Here is a 6291-nt window from a genome sequence, read left to right as displayed (position 1 = left end):
TATCAGTCTATAATAGCATTACACCAAGTATGGACTGTCAGTGAAGCATTTTCACGATTTTGTCTATGAATTCACTGCTAAAGGTCGATTTTATTCCAGTTATCGATCAAAACTCACCAGATGTTAAATAGCAATATGTTGACAAATGGCATTACCGGTCTTTGGAGCTAAGCTCATGGAGATAATTCTGTCATATTTCGAAAACTTTTTTGTCTTGAGCCTAGAGTATCAATGTGATAGATGGTTTTATCTACCTTTCTATGCAACTTTTCAAATCTCCATTGATACAGTGCGCGCTTTGATGGGAAAAAAACTTTGTTCGTCATTTTTTTCGAAAATCCTTGGGTGTTCTCGAGAGAAAAAACAAAGTGGTTTTATCATGAACAGTGGACGCTGAATCGAACTCTGCATCTAAGGCGCTAATAGAGTGCAATCTCAATATTTCAAAACCCTCTGATGAGTATTCTTCGGAGGTGTCTTCATCCTGGTTGATTAAATGAAAACCTACCGCCAATGGAAACAAATTGATAGCTCTCCATTCATGTGCGAATACACATTTAAATGAAAAAGTTGAACGATATGACAAAAATATGGATACTTGACCGGCGACACTCCAGAGCAGGCCATTCTTTTTATTCATAAATACGGAGCACATACTCAAAATGTCATTCATATCATTTGTTATATATTTTCGAATGTAGATATGAACTTATTTAATTTGTCACGTGGAAATTAAATATACTCCCCACCCCATCTCAATGGATGAGTGTGGAGTTGTCCTTGTGGATAGAGAAATAGAATTAGGAACTCCTGAAAAACTGGTGTAACATAAGCGTAACATTTTTGTGTGTAAATTCTCGCGATCGACATGTTCTTGGCATGCTTGTAAATATTCACAATATTCATAATATTCAAATATTCTCAAACATGCCAAGAACATGTCGATCGCGACAATTTGCACAAAAATATTACGAGTAAAACAGCAGTTTTTCAGAAGTTTCTATGCAAAAATGCCATATAAAGGGTGTGTCACATCAAATTGCATCACGGAAAAAACGCTGTAGAAATTTAATTTTTAGGAATTATATCTTCAGCTTTCGCTTATAATCAGATAAGAGTGTATAGATCACGTTGGCCATGCTTCACTGTCAATTTTTCGTAAATTTGGAAAAATGTCGTCGAACAAAAAAGAGCGTCGTGAATTAATCCTGTGCACTCATTTCGAGAATCCGGAGTTGTCACATCGATACATCGGTAAGATGCTGGGAATCGTCCAATCCACGGTCAGCAGAGTACTAAAACGATACTTCGAGAACCTAACCATCGACCGGAAGGTGAAGAACGGCAAAAATGGATGCTCCGTCAGTGAAAAAGATCACAAGCGCGTAGTTAAGCAGTTTAGACGTGATCCGAGAAGTTCGGTCCGGGATGTCGCCAATAAGCTGAATTTGTCAAGTTCATTCGTCCAGCGGACCAAGCAGCGGGAGGGCCTGCGTACATATAAGGTTCAGAAGGCTCCTAACCGCGACGCAAGGCAAAACATGGTGGGGAAGACGCGAGCCCGGAAGCTGTACACAGAAATGCTGACGAAGCCGCATTGCCTGGTAATGGACGACGAAACCTACGTCAAAGCGGACTTTCATCAGCTGCCGGGCCAGTTGTTCTTCTCCGCAGAGGACAAATTCAGCGTTCCAGAGGAGATTCGCAAGCAGAAAATATCCAAGTTTGCCAAAAAGTACATGGTGTGGCAAGCGATCTGCTCTTGCGGAAAGCGGAGCGCCCCCTTCGTGATGACCGGCACGGTAAACGGGCAGGTTTACCTTAAGGAGTGCCTACAGAAGCGCTTACTACCACTATTGAAGCAGCACGAGGGCCCGACCATCTTCTGGCCGGATCTCACTTCGTGCCACTATTCAAAGGACGTGTTGGAGTGGTACGAAGCCAACGGGGTCACCTTCGTGCCAAAGGAAATGAACCCGCCCAACGCGCCGGAGCTTCGCCCAATAGAGAAATATTGGGCGATTATGAAGCAGGCCCTCAGGAAGAACCCAAAAGTTGTCAAATCGGAGGCCGACTTCAAGAGAAAATGGATTTCTGTTCAAAAAAGACTACAACCTGACGTTGTACAGAACCTTATGGACGGGGTAAAGAGGAAGGTGCGAGCATACGGGCTTGGGCTCGAAGTATGAATAAAAAAAAATGCCAAAAGTTGTTTAATAGTTTTTATTTTACTGTCTAATTTCTACAGCGTTTTTTCCGTGATGCAATTTGATGTGACACACCCTTTATTTCAGAAGCTATAATAGATAGAAAGTTCGCGTCTTTGACAGAAGTTCATATTTTAATATTATCTTCAGCTTTGGTACTTGAATTATATCGCTATCTTGACTTTATACAAAATTAGGATAAGTTATAATTTTCTTAAAAAAACATGAAAGAGTTGTGGGTACAAAAACACTTTCATTGTAGAAGTACACACCTTCCGATGTATTCATGACTTGTTGATTATTGTATGAGCAATTTTTTTTTAGAAATTAAGAATTTACGTTTTTAAGAAAAAGTTCTCTTACCTTTATTTCACTTTCTCCTCATTTTAATTCTTTTGTATTTTATCAAAAATTGAAACAATTGAAATATTTCATTCTTTGACTCAAATTTTTACGGTTTTAGAGCACCAACAGACTTCAGACTTTCTGGCGGCCGATAGTTTGGTCGGCTTCTTAATCAGTACGAAGAGGTATGCATATGTGCTCATTACACCAATTCAGTTGGGTAGGTTTTTGCACTAGCAATCTGATCCAACCAAACTATCATTCGATAAAAAGTCTGCAGTGTGCTTTGGTTCTTATAGTTTAAAAGTTAGAAATTTTTGAAAAAAAGAAAAAAAACATAGGTCCCTTTGCAAAAAAATCGTCAAGATTTGTTTTTTTGAGGTTTCAATTTTTTTTCCATCACACATAAGCACATCAAAGTCAAAGTATGCGATTGGAATATTCCAATGCTATAAACATGTAGCTAATATAAATAAATTAAATTCGAAAACGGACGAACGTTCGAAGAATTTTTTGAAAGCATTCATCTAGACAGGTTTTTTAAATTTTCAAAATGATGTCAAAATGATGTAAGTATGTCCTTTTAAATGTTAAAATTGTATTTTGTATCATTGCAAAACTATTGTTTGTAGTTTTTCTACAGAACATTTCGCTCATTATGCATCGTAGACAGGATAATGATGAAAACAACAAGAAAAATTACCCTTTTGCCGCTACAACTCGCATCATTTAAATTCGTTTTTGAACACTATTACTGTAATAACCTATAAGTTGGGAAAAACATTAAATTTTCCTTTCATTTAACTTTGATGTTTTAAAATATTTTACGAACACATTTTTGTGTTGGAATGTGTAAATGTAGCTTAACAAAAAATCATTTCATCATTTCTTCAAACTTTAAAATGATGTACATTCCATCATCATGCGTTGATTTCACAAAGTAACAACATTTCAAAAATCTATCTATATATATAAAAATGGAGTGATGTCTGTCTGTCTGTCTGATTCTTATGGACTCGGAAACTACTGTACCGATCAACATGAAAATTGGTATGTAGGGGTTTTCGGGGCCGGGGAAGGTTTTCGTGATAGGTTGAGACCTGTCCCTTCTCTCTAAGTGGGGGCTGCCATACAAATCAAACACAAATTTCTACATTACTCGGGAATTAATCTAGCAAATGAAACGAAATTTGGTATATGAAGGTTTTAGGGTGCAATAAATGTTTTTTTTTATTGGTTAGACTCTCCACGCCCTCTCTAAAGGAGGACTGTCATACAAATGAAACACAAATTTCTGCATTACTCGAGAATTAATCAAGCAAATGAAACCAAATTAGGCATATGGAGATTATAGTGTGCAATAAATGTTTCTATGGTGGTTAGACTCTCCACTACCCTCTCTAAGGGGGGGGGGGGGGCTGCCATACAAATAAAACACAAATTTCTGCATTACTCGAGAATTAATCAAGAAAATGAAACCAAATTGGGCATATTGAGGATTTAGGGTGCAATAAATGTTTCTATGGTGGTTAGACACTCCACCCCTCTTTCTAAGGGGGAGCTGCCACACAAATGAAAGACAAATTTCTGCATAATTCGAAAACTAATCAAGCAAATGGAGCCAAATTTGTCATGCGAATGTTTTAGGGGACACGAAATGTATCCATGGTAAATAGACAGTCCTCTCCTCTCTGAGGGGTGGAGGTGGGGTTGTGACTGCCATACAAATGAAACTCAAATTTTTGCATTACTTTCGAGAATTAATCAAGCAAATGGAACCAAATTTTGTACATGGAGGATTTAGGGTGCAATAAATGTTTTTACGGTGGTTATACACTCCATCTCCCTCTCTAAGGGGGAGCTGTCATACGAATGAAACTCAAATTTCTACATTACTCGAGAATTAATCAAGCAAATGGAACCAAATTGGGCATGTGGAGGTTTAAGGGTTCAATAAACGATTCGATGGTGGTTAGATACTCCTCCCCCTCTCTTAGGTGGGGCTACCATACAAATGAAACACAAATTTCTGCATAACTCGAGAATTAGTTAAGCAAATGAAACCAAATTTGGCATGCGGAGGTTTTAGGGTGCAATCAATGTTTTTACGGTGTTTATACACTTCAGCCCCCTCTCTAAGGGGGAGCTACCATACAAAATTAAACGGGGTCGATTGGAAGATCAATCAATGAACAGTTTTGCGATTGGACCCATGAATATGCTCATAGTAAGAAAATGTGAATGTTTGAATAACAAAACACAAATTTTGGCCGGGACGAAGTTTGCCGGGTCAGCTAGTCACCTATAAATTTGTACTTCACATTCTGTTCCTTTAATTATTTTTTTTTGTCGAGTGTCGATGGTTATTGCCAGCGGTTTTCCAACCAGACCGTGTGGCCTAATGGAGAAGGCGTCGGACTTCGAATCCGAAGATTGCAGGTTCGAGTCCTGTCACGGTCGTTTTTTGTAAACAGTAGTTCTGAGTGTCACGGTTTATTCATTATGATTATGATAAAATCTATTTAGGAATTAATGATTGCGAATACTTTGGTCTATCTATTATTTACTGTAATGATGGAATAGGTACCTTGATGGAATTTTAACCGCATTTTTGATGTTTTCCCGAAAAACACATTATTGCATAAACAATATAACCGAGCTTCAATAAAAGTTATCGTATAAAACGGTTACGAAAAGCATCATTACTACTGTCAGCGCCCATAGATGTTGTCATCTCTCAAAGGATGTCAACACGAAAAATAAGGGATTCAAGTGCCACATATCTCTCCATCGTACCAACAGAACACATTTCACCCATTGGTGAGTGTCACATTGAATCGCATTCATCTCTTTCTCCTTCGAGGAACCCCCGTTTTCATCACTCAACCCCAACAAGACGAAGCACAAGTCGAAGCTTTTCGCGTTGCTGTATTTATTTTTCTTTCTTAATTACTATCGCTTTTTTTCCCGCACCTCCTTCACACTTCCATATGTGTGGTGAGGGTGGTGTTTTCCTAGACCCCCTCGTGAGTCAATCATTCCGGTGGAGTTTCGTGGAAAAATCTACAGATGGCACCCTCCCCGGGTAGGATTGTGTCTTGACTATGAAATCAAGTTGCGCCGATTTTCTCAAAACCCAAACGGGAAATGGAAGAACAGAACGGGGGAAAAATACATTTATGTGTGTTTTGTTGTTCTTCCGTTCGTTCGCTTCTTGTGCTTGGAGCTTATGCTCGGGATATGCTGCTATCGCTGCTGCTACTGATGAGGGCTCATAAGAGAGCTTGTTTTTTATGATATGATATACTACGACTAGAGAGATCTGCTGCCCGCGCTGCCGTTACGTTCCGATGCGAGGGAAGGCTAAACTTTGGGCGTTGAGTGTATTAAATCAATTTGCGTATAGAGCTGCGGGGGTTTATTTCATTTCACGTAACATCATTCACTTTTTATGGCCCACATCCTTGTTGGGGAGTGCTAAATTTCATTGCCAAGCACACATGGCTCTCGTGTTTTTTTTCCGCCGGATGAAGCCCCTTTTTTGGTTAATGCTTGTGGTAGCTTATGGGAGAACTTTGACGCGATATGCCAGTTTACTGTGGTAATGAATCATCGGCTCAAGTTGAGCAACGTATTGATAGGTGTCAAATGACAATCAAGCATTAGAACTGCTTTAATTGATTGAAGTGAACTAGTCTTTGCATTGTATTCTTAACGAACTACAATCTCATCCCTAAAA

At 38.9% G+C, this 6291-nt stretch overlaps 1 non-coding gene across 1 annotated transcript; it reads left to right on the top strand.

The window, feature by feature from the left end:
* The first annotated feature begins 4939 nt into the window (after positions 1 to 4939).
* Trnar-ucg (transfer RNA arginine (anticodon UCG)) lies at positions 4940 to 5012 on the top strand. Its single transcript has one exon. It is a non-coding gene; the product is annotated as a tRNA-Arg (tRNA).
* Positions 5013 to 6291: the final 1279 nt, after the last annotated feature.

The sequence above is a fragment of the Toxorhynchites rutilus genome, chromosome 2, assembly GCF_029784135.1.
Source record: "Toxorhynchites rutilus septentrionalis strain SRP chromosome 2, ASM2978413v1, whole genome shotgun sequence".
In the NCBI taxonomy this organism is placed as follows: Eukaryota; Metazoa; Arthropoda; class Insecta; order Diptera; family Culicidae; genus Toxorhynchites; species Toxorhynchites rutilus.
The sequence above is the reverse complement of the archived record's forward strand: the minus strand, read 5'-3'. Positions and strand labels throughout refer to the sequence as shown.